General features: G+C 47.5%; 1 protein-coding gene across 5 annotated transcripts in view; it reads right to left on the bottom strand.

Annotated features, from left to right (window-relative positions):
* Positions 1 to 5098, bottom strand: part of MATN2 (matrilin 2) — a 133674-nt gene extending 128576 nt beyond the window's left edge. The window contains exon 1 of one of the 5 annotated variants that reach the window (XM_032316217.1): positions 4798 to 5098. The gene's annotated coding sequence lies outside the window, so the exon portion shown is untranslated. The remainder of the gene's footprint in view (positions 1 to 4797) is intronic. The other 4 variants (XM_032316215.1, XM_032316219.1, XM_032316218.1 and 1 more) reach the window with 4 other exon arrangements.
* Positions 5099 to 12604: the final 7506 nt, after the last annotated feature.

Genomic DNA, 12604 nt, shown 5'->3' with positions numbered 1-12604 from the left:
GGACCCCCTCCCTCAAATTTCTTGGCCAAGTTAAATACATAATTTTAAAAGGATATAGACGAAATATCAGCTATTGAGTCACAATAAAGAATGCATCAACGTAGTCACAAATGCCTATTCAAAATGCTTTAAATTACAAAATAATATATCACTTTAGAATTAAGGCTTTTCTCCTTAAAAACGTTCCATAAAACAATGTTTGAAAATGCTTGCCTTTCGAACATCACTATTTTGTCAACAGTGAAGATATGTTTTGAGTCTTCCAACCTCTCCACCTGTGTCTAAGTTATCTGAGCTACAGAACTTTCCAGACCTGTATATGATGCTGTCCTTGGACATTTTATCTCGGGCCAGCAGCTGTCACTTACCCACATAATATGAAGACACCATATCTCCACCATTTGCTCCCTCATGGTGTTCTTTAAAGGACTGTATCCAGCATCACCCAATCCTTGCTACTGGGAAATTGTGCCCTCGAGCATAATTACAAAATCTGCGTCAATTTGTTTATTTTTGCGTCAATTTTCTTATTGTTTCGGTGCGTATCTAGATGTATACAAAGCTAGCACATGAGAACATTTTGAACTAGTGTGTCTTCCCCAAACAGCACTTTGTTTAAAATATTTTCTAGATTCCCTGTACTTTGAGAGACTTTGCAAGGACTCAAAGGGCAATTTCCTCTTTCCTAAGGAGTAATTTTGGCGAGGGGGGGGCCTCCCCTCATATTTTGGTATATATGGTCATTCCTTCCATATCTTATTTTCCCTTCCATGCACTTAAGCACCAAGTCCTGCCATTTTTTTTTTCCCTCAGTGATGTCTTCTCACTCATGTCTTCTTCCCTTTCCATCCATACCGAAGTCACAGCCCTAGACCTTATTCCCATCAGAGAGACCACTGGTGGTTATCCCCCAATATCTTCCTACCTCTCCTTCTTTGGTAATACCCCCACTTTTGAGCTGGATGTGTGATGGGCTGGAGTAAAGACCATGGCTCCCAGTCCTCCCTTCTTGCCAGTGTGACTACATGCTGGCCAGGGGATGACCACAGTCATGGTATGTACAACTTCTGGAAAGTGTCCTAAAGGAGGGATGTGGGATTGACCTCCTTGCTTTTTGCCTTCCTGCTGGCTGGAATGGGAACATCCTGGCTGGATGCCCAGCAATCATATTGAACCATGACCCACGACAGACATGGAAGCCACGCTCTGTGGTAAAGCGAGGCACAGGAGTATTGGTCCCTGACCCCACTCACACTTTGGACTCACCGCCTCCAAGCTTCTAGAATGCAAGACAGAAATAAACTTCTTTCTCTAAGCTGCCATTGTTTCAGTTTTTTCTGTAAGTTGGAATGGAACATCAGTCCTAATTAATAAACTATTTCCAAGTCTCACCTAGTGAATCCATTTAGCACCAGTGCTGAATTCAATCTCCCCAAAACACTATTATGCTTATCATGTTCCAGCCCAAAAACAGCCGGTAGCTTCCAACTTCCACATGCCTATAGGATAAAATCTGGAGTCCTTAGTTTAGCATTCAAAGCCATGTTATCTGGCCCTGGGTTATAATGCTGACCTCTGCAAGTCCCCCCACCTACCCCACCAACACACACACACACACACACACACACACACACTCTCTCTCTCTCTCTCTCTCTCACTCTCTCTCTCTCATTAACCCTTCAGCAGCATAACCTCATACAATGTTTCTTACTCTCTGCTGGTTGGATTGAGTTTGTAACAACAGACACATGGGTAGGTGGTCACCCCCTTTCAAAATGAACTGTGAATGGAAAGAACCCAAATGCTCCTTAACAGCAGAACAGATACACTGAGGTAAAGTCATACATGGGATATTATACAGCAAGAGAAAAGAATGAATTACCACTTCATGCATTAACATCATGAATTTACAAACAAAATACTGAACAAAATAAAATTCAAAGTGGGCAAAGCTAATCTTCCATTGTAGGAATCAGAGTAGTGGTTACACTCTGGTGTCCGTGTGCAGAAGGAAGCATGAGGGGGGTTTGGGGTGCTGACGAAGTTCTACTGATTCATCAGAATGCTGGTTACACAGTCATGAAAAGTAATCCTGCTATATCCTTAATTGTGGCTTCCAAAGTCCCCAAATCTGGCCCTCAGGTGCCCAGATCAGTGTGCGTTCTGGGCTGTGCCCGTGCTACCCCTCACCACTGACATCATCACTGCCGCCAACTTCTGACAACGGCCCAAGCCTCTGGAATCCAGCCCAGCCCTGCCTTTCTCTCTGAGTCCCTTTCAGGGTCCTGCCAGGTAAGGCAATGACGGCCGTCTGCCAAGCCACATGGCAGGGTTCAAAGATGACCTCACAGTCTGAAGCTCCAAATGGCAACTGGTCCCTTGGAAGGGCCTCTCTGGCGCTATTTACTAGCAACAGTGACGACATGCTCCATGCTCCTTAGTGCTTCAGCCTCCCTCCTCCTTCCTCCCACGACCCTCCCGAGCTACCTCACAGGCGTGTGAAATAGGGCAGCCCTCCTGAGCGTCCCTAAAGACAGGGAGTCCCAGGAAAGCGTTCTCTTGAACACGGTGCCACAGGCCAGAGGGCTGGAGGTCCTGGGGGAAAGCGCTAGAAACTCTGACCCACATGACTGGTCTTGAACTCCACCACTCACCCTTGAGTCTTAGCATGTCTTCTGTCACTGCATGCCCGGCTTCACACCCACCACCTGGTGCCCGCCGGCATTGGCACCCATCACACCCTATGGCCTGCTTTTCCTGAGACCTGAGCCTGTCTCTCCTCCCCTTACCAGCCGCACCCCGGCCTTACTCCTGGCCTTCTTTTAGGCACCCGTCAGAGCTCTTTCCAGGAAAATTGTGGGATCCCTTTCTAGAATCTCCAAAGACCCTCTTATTTCTTTGCTATCTTTCAAAAAGCAATCATCTGTTTTCCTTTTCTTTAAATCTTGGGCCTCATCACAACTACTTCTTGCGGAACAGAGATACCTGGTGCTTGCTGTTGAGAGCTTAGGGCATGACTAAGAGGAGGGAGACCCAACAGGGCTGAACTCTGCTACGGCATCTCCAGTGAGAGAACCCAGGCCACACTAGCTCCCGTTTGCCTGGGTCTGGATGCTAGGAGCAAGGAACTCTGGAGCCCTGATTTATTTTTTAAAAAGAGAGAGAGAGAGAGAATCCTGGCAACTGGGAGGCCTAAGGTGGAATTCTCATGGCAGGAATAAAAGTATGGACAAGCAGTGAAAAGCCATAGATCTCTGCATTCTTAAGTGGATTCTCCTCTTCTTCTTCTTCTTTTTTTTAAAGGTCTTATTATTTGACACACACAGAGAGAGAAGAGCACAAGTAGGCAGAGCAGCAGCCAGAGGGAGAGGGAGAACCAGGCTTCCCCCTGAGCAGGGAGCCCGATGCGGGGCTGGAACCCAGGACCTGAACGGAAGGCAGGCATTTAACTGACTGAGCCACCCGGGTGCCCCTCGTAAGTGGATTCCAAGGGACCAAGCTTCAGGGGCTAAGAGGAAGCTTTCCAGTCCACTGTCCATACACCCACTGTGGTATCTTGACATGGTTTTATGAAGCTGTCCCTTAGAAAGCAGGAAGGGAGAGCTGTGGAGGAGTGGTCTCCGGACTGGAAAACCCCAGTTAACCACGTGTGGATTATCTGTCCCCGTCATGTATCTGCGGAGAGGCTATATTCCTGAGTTGGGGAGGAGGTGACTGCTCATAAGAACTCCTTGCTTTTTCTGGAAACAGAGGTAATAGAACTCACTACCTAGCTTTAGGACACGTCTAGAACTGTTCTAAGGACCTTAATCCTCACCCTGAAGGTGAGGATTTAATCCTGCCCTGAAGGTATTAACATCTCCACTACACAGATGAGGAAACTGAGGCATAGAGTAGTTGGATTACTCCAAGGTTACCAACCTGTGAGCTTCCCAGCCAGGGTTTGGACCTAGGCAGGCTAATCCCAGATTCTATGACCTTGACCACCGACCCCTACAGCCTCCCCTCTCCAGGAAGGCCCATTCAATGCACTTGGTGGAGATGCTTCCTGGCCCCCTGATTCATGACAATTTGGAACTTGGTCAGTTGGGTTAGTCCGGGGGGAGGGGGGCGGTGTCTGTTCCCGAGAAGCTGCTCTCTCTCCAGTCCTGGCCACCTTGTCTCCTCCCCAAACTGTCCGGGGTTTCTAGCAACTACCACAAAATGCCCTCCGCTTTTTCTCCCTTCTCCACATGGAGAGACAAGGGAGGACCAAGAATAAAATCCAGATAACAGGGCATGAAAATACCAGCCGACCGAGGGGAGGAATCCGATTCGATCTGGCCTGCCAGTGAGAAAGAAATCTCACTGGATGCCCGCTCAACAAGTCTCAGCCTCCCCGTCCCCGCGGCCGTGGGAGCCCAGGTCCGGAACGCGCGCTGCGGGGCACAGCGCCCCCACGGGGCACTGCGGGTGCGCCCGGGGCAGGGAGCGCGCCCCGCTCGCCCGGCCAGAGTGGCCAGTCTTCTCCCCGCCTGGGGGGTCCGGGCAGCGCCGCCCGCCGCTCGCGCGCGCCCAGCAGGGTCGGGAGCCACAAGCCCCCGGGCGGAGGGGGCGCCCGGCCGGAGGGGCCGCGCCAAGCCGCAGGCAGGGGCCGGGGCTAGGCGGGCAGGCAGGCCTGGGGCAGCGCCCGCGTGCGCCCGTCCGCCCGCGCTCTGCGGGTCTGGATGTCGGTCTGTCAGGCGGTCGGCCGGTCTGTCCGCGCCTCGGGGCGGCGGGGCCGCGCGGAGATCCCCGGGGAAAGCGCGCCCCGCTCACCTGCAGCCGCCGCCGCCGCGGGCGCCTGAGCAGCGAGACGGGCGCAGCCACCCGGGTCTTCGTCGCCGGCCTCCTCGCCGCTCGGGGAGGCGCCGTTCTCCTCGGGGGTCGCTCGCGGGAGCCGCGGAAGAAGCCCGAGCCTCGGCCGCTGTCTCCTCCTTCGCCGCTTCCTCCAAGTCCCATCCCAGAGCGCTCCCCTCGCTCGCTGGCTGCCTGCGAGGCTCGGGGCCAGCGCGGGAGGGCGGCGGGGAGGCGGCGCCGCGGCGAGGGTGGGGAGCGGGCCGGGCGGAAGGAGGGGTGTCGTCTTCGGGGATGGGGAAGGCGCGGGAAGGGAGCGGCGGCCACTGCGGCCCCACCCTGCGGGCAGCGGGGGAGCCGGGCACCCTGGCCGTGCGCCCTGCCTGCTGCCACCCCGCTCCGCTCGGTCCCCTCCGCCAGCCCAGGCGGGCTTCGGACTCCAGGGGTCCGGACCGCAGACTCTGAACAACAGAGGCTCTGGGGGACTTGGCGGGGTGGGGTGGAGGGACAGCATCTCCTGAGGCAAGGGGGGCATGGCAGGGGTACTGTGTCCTGAGCTTGGGGTCACGATCTGCAGGAGGCATCCATCGATGATGGTGATGAAGAAAAAGTGGTGAGAATGGGGATAACTGGTGACAAGTGCCAGGACCTGTCTTGGCAGTGCCCAGAACACCCCACCAGTGCCAGTTCTTATTCACAGAACGTCCACTGGCCGGGAACCAGACCAGGCCGGGGTGGGGTGGTGGGGAGTAAGGATGCCAGGACAGAGAGGAAACAAAGTTCCTACTCTGAAGGAGCAGAGAAAATCTAGTTCAGACAAGACTTTTTGTAATTATGCTGGAAGATATTTCCAACTTTATAAGGTGGGAGAACATGACCTTAGAGGTCCCCGCAGAACTTCGGAGGGATGCAGATGACAGGAGGGGACCCCGGCATGGAAAGGGCCTGGTGTGCCGCTCCACACCCTACATGCGTCTCCTGACCAGCCCCATGAGGGGGCAATGTACACCAGGCCAGCACATCTCCTAAGGATGGCTCCAAAATTCTATCCCCAAACCACTAACCCAACACACCCAGGTCAGGTTTTAACAAGCTATGGGGGAGAGGCAGCAGAACTAATGAATTTCAAAACCTTTGGAGGTGCCAGAGTCTGATAATTTAAGTGCTCTTGGCTGCCTTTATTCCTAACCATCCCTTCTATTTTATGATCGAGTTGGTTTCTGGAATATAAATGAGCACCATATACAAAATCAATTCCTTAGAAAAGCTCCAGGAGCGGGGAGTAAAAATTCCAGTCATAAAGCGACAGGTTAACATACTCAAACCACCAGGCAACTTCGTCGTGCCATATTGCAGAGAGAGACTCTTGGATTCATGTTCCTTTATTCCCCTAACCTGTACCTTAGGCCCCCGGGGCACTCTTGACTGCCTGCGCAGGTCAGAAATGGTTTCTTTCTTTGTCTCTGGGAGGAGTAGGTAGAAGTCAGAAAGCAGAGGAAAGTCTTCAGGAAACGTTTGGTCTCTGAGGTCTTGGATCCCACAGAAGAAAATTCTTCCTGAGTCTGGGCCAGTGAAAATCCCTTAGGAGCTGGGGAAGTTGAGTTGCAGTTTCTGGAAACTTGCATATAAAATGCGTTGCCTTATTCCAAGACACCAGTATGTCCAGTAATTTATCAAGAAAACAATGGCTATTCCGAAATGCTTCCAAATTTTAAGGAATTCTAAGTAAGTAACTGATTCCAGGGACTCTAGGATATGCCAACTAAAATGGGTGTTTTTCTCCAGGGAATTCTGTCAGAATTCTTCGGAATAGGAAATTTCTGTACGAAGCACTCCTGGGGCCAAGTCAAATAGGTCAATGAGTTGTTCTACCTTGTGGAATGATCCTCAGGTCTGCCAGAAAAAATGAAGCGTAAGTGAGCTCAGTGTCCTGAAATACCAAGTCGGAAAATATAGTGCCTTCACTTCCTGGTCACCTTCTAGGGTGAATGCAAGAGGCTCTTGGGGAGAACCCAGATTTACCTTTTCTGCCAAAGGCCTTGCTACCAGAGGCTCTTGGGGAGAACCCAGATTTACCTTTTCTGCCAAAGGCCTTGCTACCAGCTTAATGTACAGAAAATCTTATTCAGAAGAAGTATGGGTTTAAGATTTTCAGTTCTCATGCAGGCAATCATATGCCCACAGATAAGAATGAGGGTATGTAGTATCTGAAAGTTCAAGAGTTAGTTGGAATGGGTAGCCATCCAGATTCATTATACCTGGTAGCTCTACCAGGTTCCAACCTCAGCTCTCTATCTCCACATGTGGTCTATGGTGGCGTAAGGACTGGGGTGAAGGGGACACCATTTGACCCAGGGCTCACATCATGACTAACCTCATAGAGAATTTTGACATAGGAATTCATCTGTTCCTTATAAACATTAAGAGTTTCTGTTTTGTTTTGTTTTGCTTCCTAGAGGGCAGACTGAAATGAGACTATTAAATGGGAAGGGTTCAGAAACCAAAGAGTGGACAGGTTGGTTCATAGACCCATAACCTAAAATAAACCTTGTACTAAATGGGTGAGGAGAAACATAGAATTGCGGTCTCTCCTCCCTTACACTGTGTTTCTCAGTGACTGATGATGTTTGAGTTCCATGTAAACTGTTGGCACACCACCCCTCCCCCCACCCACATCAAGGAGAAGGGCAAGATGTCTTACCTAGGAGACACTTCCCATTTGGGCCAGCTGCCAGTCGGTTGGGACTGGAAGTTAAGAGAGGAGCATTGCGAGGCGGTGGCTGGGTTTGTACTCCAGCCCAAGGCAGTGCTTCCTCTGGGGCGTCCCATCAGCATGGACAATCAGTTCCATGTCCAGAAGATCCTACTTGAGGACAGGCTAGCTGTTGGTACTCTTGACCCAGGTGAAATGATTTCTATAAAAAAAAAAAAAAAAAAAAAAAAAAAAACAACTACTACCCCACCTTGGAAAGACAAGATGAAAGTGATCAGGAAAAAACTATAGCCGGTCAAAATTTTATTTAGAAAAACAATTTATGTTTTGAAGAGGACTCACATGTTTATATGTGATCTTGAACTTGGGCCATTTGCTCCTGAGGGCAGGGACCAGGCCTTCTGCTTGTTTTTGGATATTGCCCTATGCCACACAGTGGAGGGGAATGGGCTGCTATGGCCTGAACCTGGAGTTTAGAGCCTTGTAATGTTTGTGAAATCAGATTGATGAGTCTCCCTGTCAAAAACCAGAGATAATAGCAGGACGTGGGGAGTTTCAATGCATAGGCAAGAGCTAGTGGAAATCTGACTTGTTTTCCTGGATACTGGCACAGCTAAAACACTGCCTATCTTCCTGGAGACTAGTTTCCCCTTTAGAGTGGAGGATATGGACTTGCTATGGATGGAAGCATTATTCCGCTACTTCTTTCATCCTTAAACCTAGGAATTGCACAAAGTAGTCTGCTGTTAGAAGCCAGTAGCCTCGGGGCGCCTGCGTTGCTGAGTCGGTCTGCCGTCAGCTCAGGTCATGATCCCAGTGTCCTAGCACGGAGCCCAATATCTGGCCCCTTGCTCAGAGGGAATCTGCTGCTCCCTCTTACCCTACTCGTGTGCTATCTCTCTCTCTCAAATAAATAAAAATCTGACCAAAAAAAAAAAAAGCCAATAGCCTCATTCCTGTGACACTCAATTGACTACTTCCTCTCAATGCCACTAATAAACCAGTGTCTACGTTGGTTGTCCAGTGTGAAATCAGATTGCAAGATTCTCAGGCGAGGACTCTGTATGTCTGTCCTACCGAATCCTCTAGGATGCTAACAGAACTCAAAAATGACTCAAGAATAACAAAAGTAGGGTTGCCTGGGTGGCTCAGTGGGTTAAGCCTTTGCCTTCGGCTCAGGTCATGATCCCAGGGTCCTGGAATCAAGCCCTGCATCGGGTTCTCTGCTCCGCGGGGAGCCTGCTTCCCTTCCTGTCTCTGCCTGCCTCTCTGCCTACTTGTGATTTCTACTGTCAAATAAATAAATAAATCTTTTAAAAAAAAAAATAACAAAAGTATCAGAAGTCAGGACTTTTCCATGTTCTCTCTTGCTGAAGAAAATAACTGGGATGTGGTTATTACTGGGGTTCAACAGAAGGGGAAACACTACAGATAGTCCAGTGGAAAGAATAAGGCAAAGCACGGGGGAGAGCTGCAATAAGTCATAAGATGGGGAAAAATCAGAGGTAGTGAAACAAAGTGACCAATTCTGTTGGGAAAGCAGTCTTTGAAAAGATGCAATGGAAATGTCTTGACTCATTTAAAAGCAAGAATGGACAAAGCAATTCCCACGTACAGAAAGTGCCAGAACATTACTGGCTACGTGTATACTATATGAGAAGGGAAAGAGGTTGAGAAGAGGATGGAATAACCAAAGTTTTAAAGAGTTGAAAATTTCTTTCAGTTAGAGCAAAATGTCTAAGACAGCTCAGCATCCCTGGGCAGGACTAATGAGAGAGCCCTGCCTAGCACTGCTTCACCATTAGCACCAGCCTTTGCGTGCGGGCAGAAGAATACTGTCAGAACCATTGCTGAAGATCAATTACAGGCATACTCAGAGATACTGTGAGTGTGATTCCAGATTGCTGCGGTAAAGCAAGTAGCACAATAAAGGGAGTCGAGCAAATTTTTTGCTTTCCCAGTGCATATAAAAATATTTTTATATATTTTTTAACCCACTGAGTCACTGGGGTGCCCCCCAAGTTATATTTTTAAAAATGTTTATTTAGGGATACTTGGGTGGCTCAGTGGGTTAAACCTCTGCCTTCAGCTCAGGTCATGATCTGAGGGTCCTGGGATCAAGCCCCATATCGGGCTCTCTGCTCAGCAGGGAGCCTGCTTCCCCCTCTCTGCCTGCCTCTCTGCCTACTTGTGATCTCTCTCTCTGTCAAATAAATAAATAAAATCTTCTTAAAAATAAATAAAAATGTTTATTTAAATTCAATTTAATGAACATATACTGTATTATTAGTTTAAGGGGCAGAATTCAGAGATTCACCAGTTGCATGTAACAGCCAGTGCTCATTATTTCAAGTGCCCTTGTTAATGCCCATCACCCAGTTACCCCATCTCCCATGCATCTCCCCTCCAGCGACCCTCACTTTGTTCCCTATAGTTAAGAGTCTCTTATCATTTACCTCCCTCTCCGTTTTTGTCGTATTTTATTTTCCTTCCCTTCCCCTATGTTCGTCTGTTTTCTTTAATTTCATATATGAGTGAAATCATATGGTATATTTCTTTCTCTGACTTATTTCGCTTAGCATGATACCCTCTATGACTATCCACGTGATTCCAAATGGCAAGATTTCATTCTTTTGATGGCTGAGTAATATTCCATTGCATATTTATACCACATCATCTATATCCATTAAAGATGGATATCTTTATCCATCTGTCAATGGACATCTGGGCTCTTTGCACAGTTTGGCTATTGTGGACACTACTGCTATAAACATCAGTGTTCATGTGCCCCTTCCAATCACTATATTTGAATCTTTTGGATAAATTCTTAGTAGTGTAATTGCTGGGTCACAGTTCTATTTTTAACTTTTTGAGGAACCTCCATACTGTTTTCCAGAGTGGCCGCACCAGCTTGTCTCCCACCAACAGTGAAAGGGGCTTCCCCTTTCTCTGCATCCTCGCCAACATCTATTGTTTCCTGACTTGCTAATCTACACTATAGTCTATGAAGTGTGCAAAAGCATTATGTCTAAAAAATGTGCATAACTTAATTTAAAAAGATTTTATTACTAAAAAACGCTAACCATCATCTGAGCTCTCAGCGAGTTATAGTCACTGATCACAGGACTTCAAAAGCATAAATGAGAAAAGAAAAAAATAGATAAATTGGAATTCATCAAAATTAAAAGCTTTTGTGCTTCAGTGGACACGATAAAGAAAAGACAACCCATAGAATGGGGAAGATCTTTTCCAAACCATAGATCAATAAGAGATTTGTACCTAGACTATATAAAGGACCATACAATTTAATAATAAAAATGCAGTCCAATTTATAAATGGCCAAAGTTTTTGAATAGACATTATGGCAAAGAAGGTATCCAAATGGTCAATATGAGAGTGAAAAGATACTCAACATAATTTACCATTAGAGAAATTCAAATCAAAACCACAAGACATCACTTCACACCCACTTAAATGACTGTAATAAAAAAGTCTGGCAAGCGGTTCTACCAAAACCTGCGGGCCAGCACCTGCCCTGCCTGGCACCAGCCCCGTCCTATGGCCCTGCCACGAAACAATGAGAGAGACAGTTCTTGGCAGGCTACTGCCCCAGGGCACTGCACAGAAAGGAGACTGAAACACACCCCATTCTTCCTGTGAAAAAGGCCTATTTACTTGTCCTGGAACATCCGCCCACGGACCAGGCTTCAGGTTTACCACACATCTAGAGGCTTTGGAAATGCTCTCAGGGAATGCAGGTTGGGAGGACACTCTCACTTGGCCTTACTATAGCTTGTCAGTACCACCCAGCAAGCAGCTTATACACTTGTCTGGAACCCCAGTTTTTGCAACTGTCACCAACGGAGCACCTCCAGATCACCTGGTCCGGAGGCCAGCAGCATTAACAATTCTGGTCTCATAAGTCTGCTTATATTTGCAAACCTTAAAAGCTGCCACCTGAAGGAACAGCTTCCAGTCAACCTGAAACGAGGTGCTGAGTGAGATCCTTCTCTGGAACACTTACAGGTCTTGGCGTTCTCTTAACAACTGGGACCTATCAAGAATAAATCAGGCTGCTCAGACAATCACAAAGTTTCAAGAGACAACCAAAAGCTAGGGCAAGGTTCAACAACAAGTTTCATCTCCTAGACAAGACCATGCCTTGAAGCTGAAGAGGTGACTGTTTCATCAATACACAAAAACAAACACAGAGAGTCAAGCACAATGAGGAAACAGAGGAATGTGTTCTAAATGAAAGAACAAGATAATAAAACTTCAGGAAAATACCTTAATGAAGCAGAAATAAGTAATTTACCTGATAAAGAGTTCAAAGTAATGGTCACAAAGATGCTCACCACGTCTGGGAGAAGAATGTGGGAATAACAATGAGAACTTCAACAAGGAGAAAATACCGAACAGAAGTCACAGGGCAGAAAAATACAATAACTGAACTGAAAATACATGAGAGGCATTAAACAGCAGACTGGATGAAGAAAGGATCCACAATCTAGAAGACAGGGCAGTGTAACTCACCCAAACAGAGCAGCAAAAAGAAGAGAATTTGAAAAACTGAAGATCATTTAAGGGAACTGTGGAATGACGTTGAGTGGAATAACATAATAGAGGTCCCAGAAGGAGAAGAGAGAGAGAAATGAGCAGAAAACCCAAGTGAAGACATAATGGCTGAATTCACATTCTTCTCAAATGTCCATGAAAAAAAGACTGGAAATAACAAGTGTTGCTGAGGCTGTGGAGAAACTAGAACCCTTGTACATTGCCTGTGGGAACAGAAAGTGGGGCAGCCACTGTGGAAAACATCTGGGCAGCTTCTTGGAAAATTAAACATACAGTTATCACATAACCTGGCCATTCTACTTAGGTATATACCCACACAGAATCTTATACACAAATATTCATAGCAGAATAATCCATAATAGGCAAAAAGTGGAAACAACCCACATGTTCACAAAGTGATGGATGGATAAGTAAAATGAAATGTCATCTGCAGTCTAAAGGAATGAGAGACTGATATATGCTGCAAAATGAATAAACCTGGAAAACATGCCAAGGGTAAGA

The sequence above is a fragment of the Mustela erminea genome, chromosome 16 (genome assembly GCF_009829155.1).
Source record: "Mustela erminea isolate mMusErm1 chromosome 16, mMusErm1.Pri, whole genome shotgun sequence".
Lineage (NCBI taxonomy): Eukaryota > Metazoa > Chordata > Mammalia > Carnivora > Mustelidae > Mustela > Mustela erminea.
This window is presented reverse-complemented; position numbering and strand designations above follow the sequence as displayed.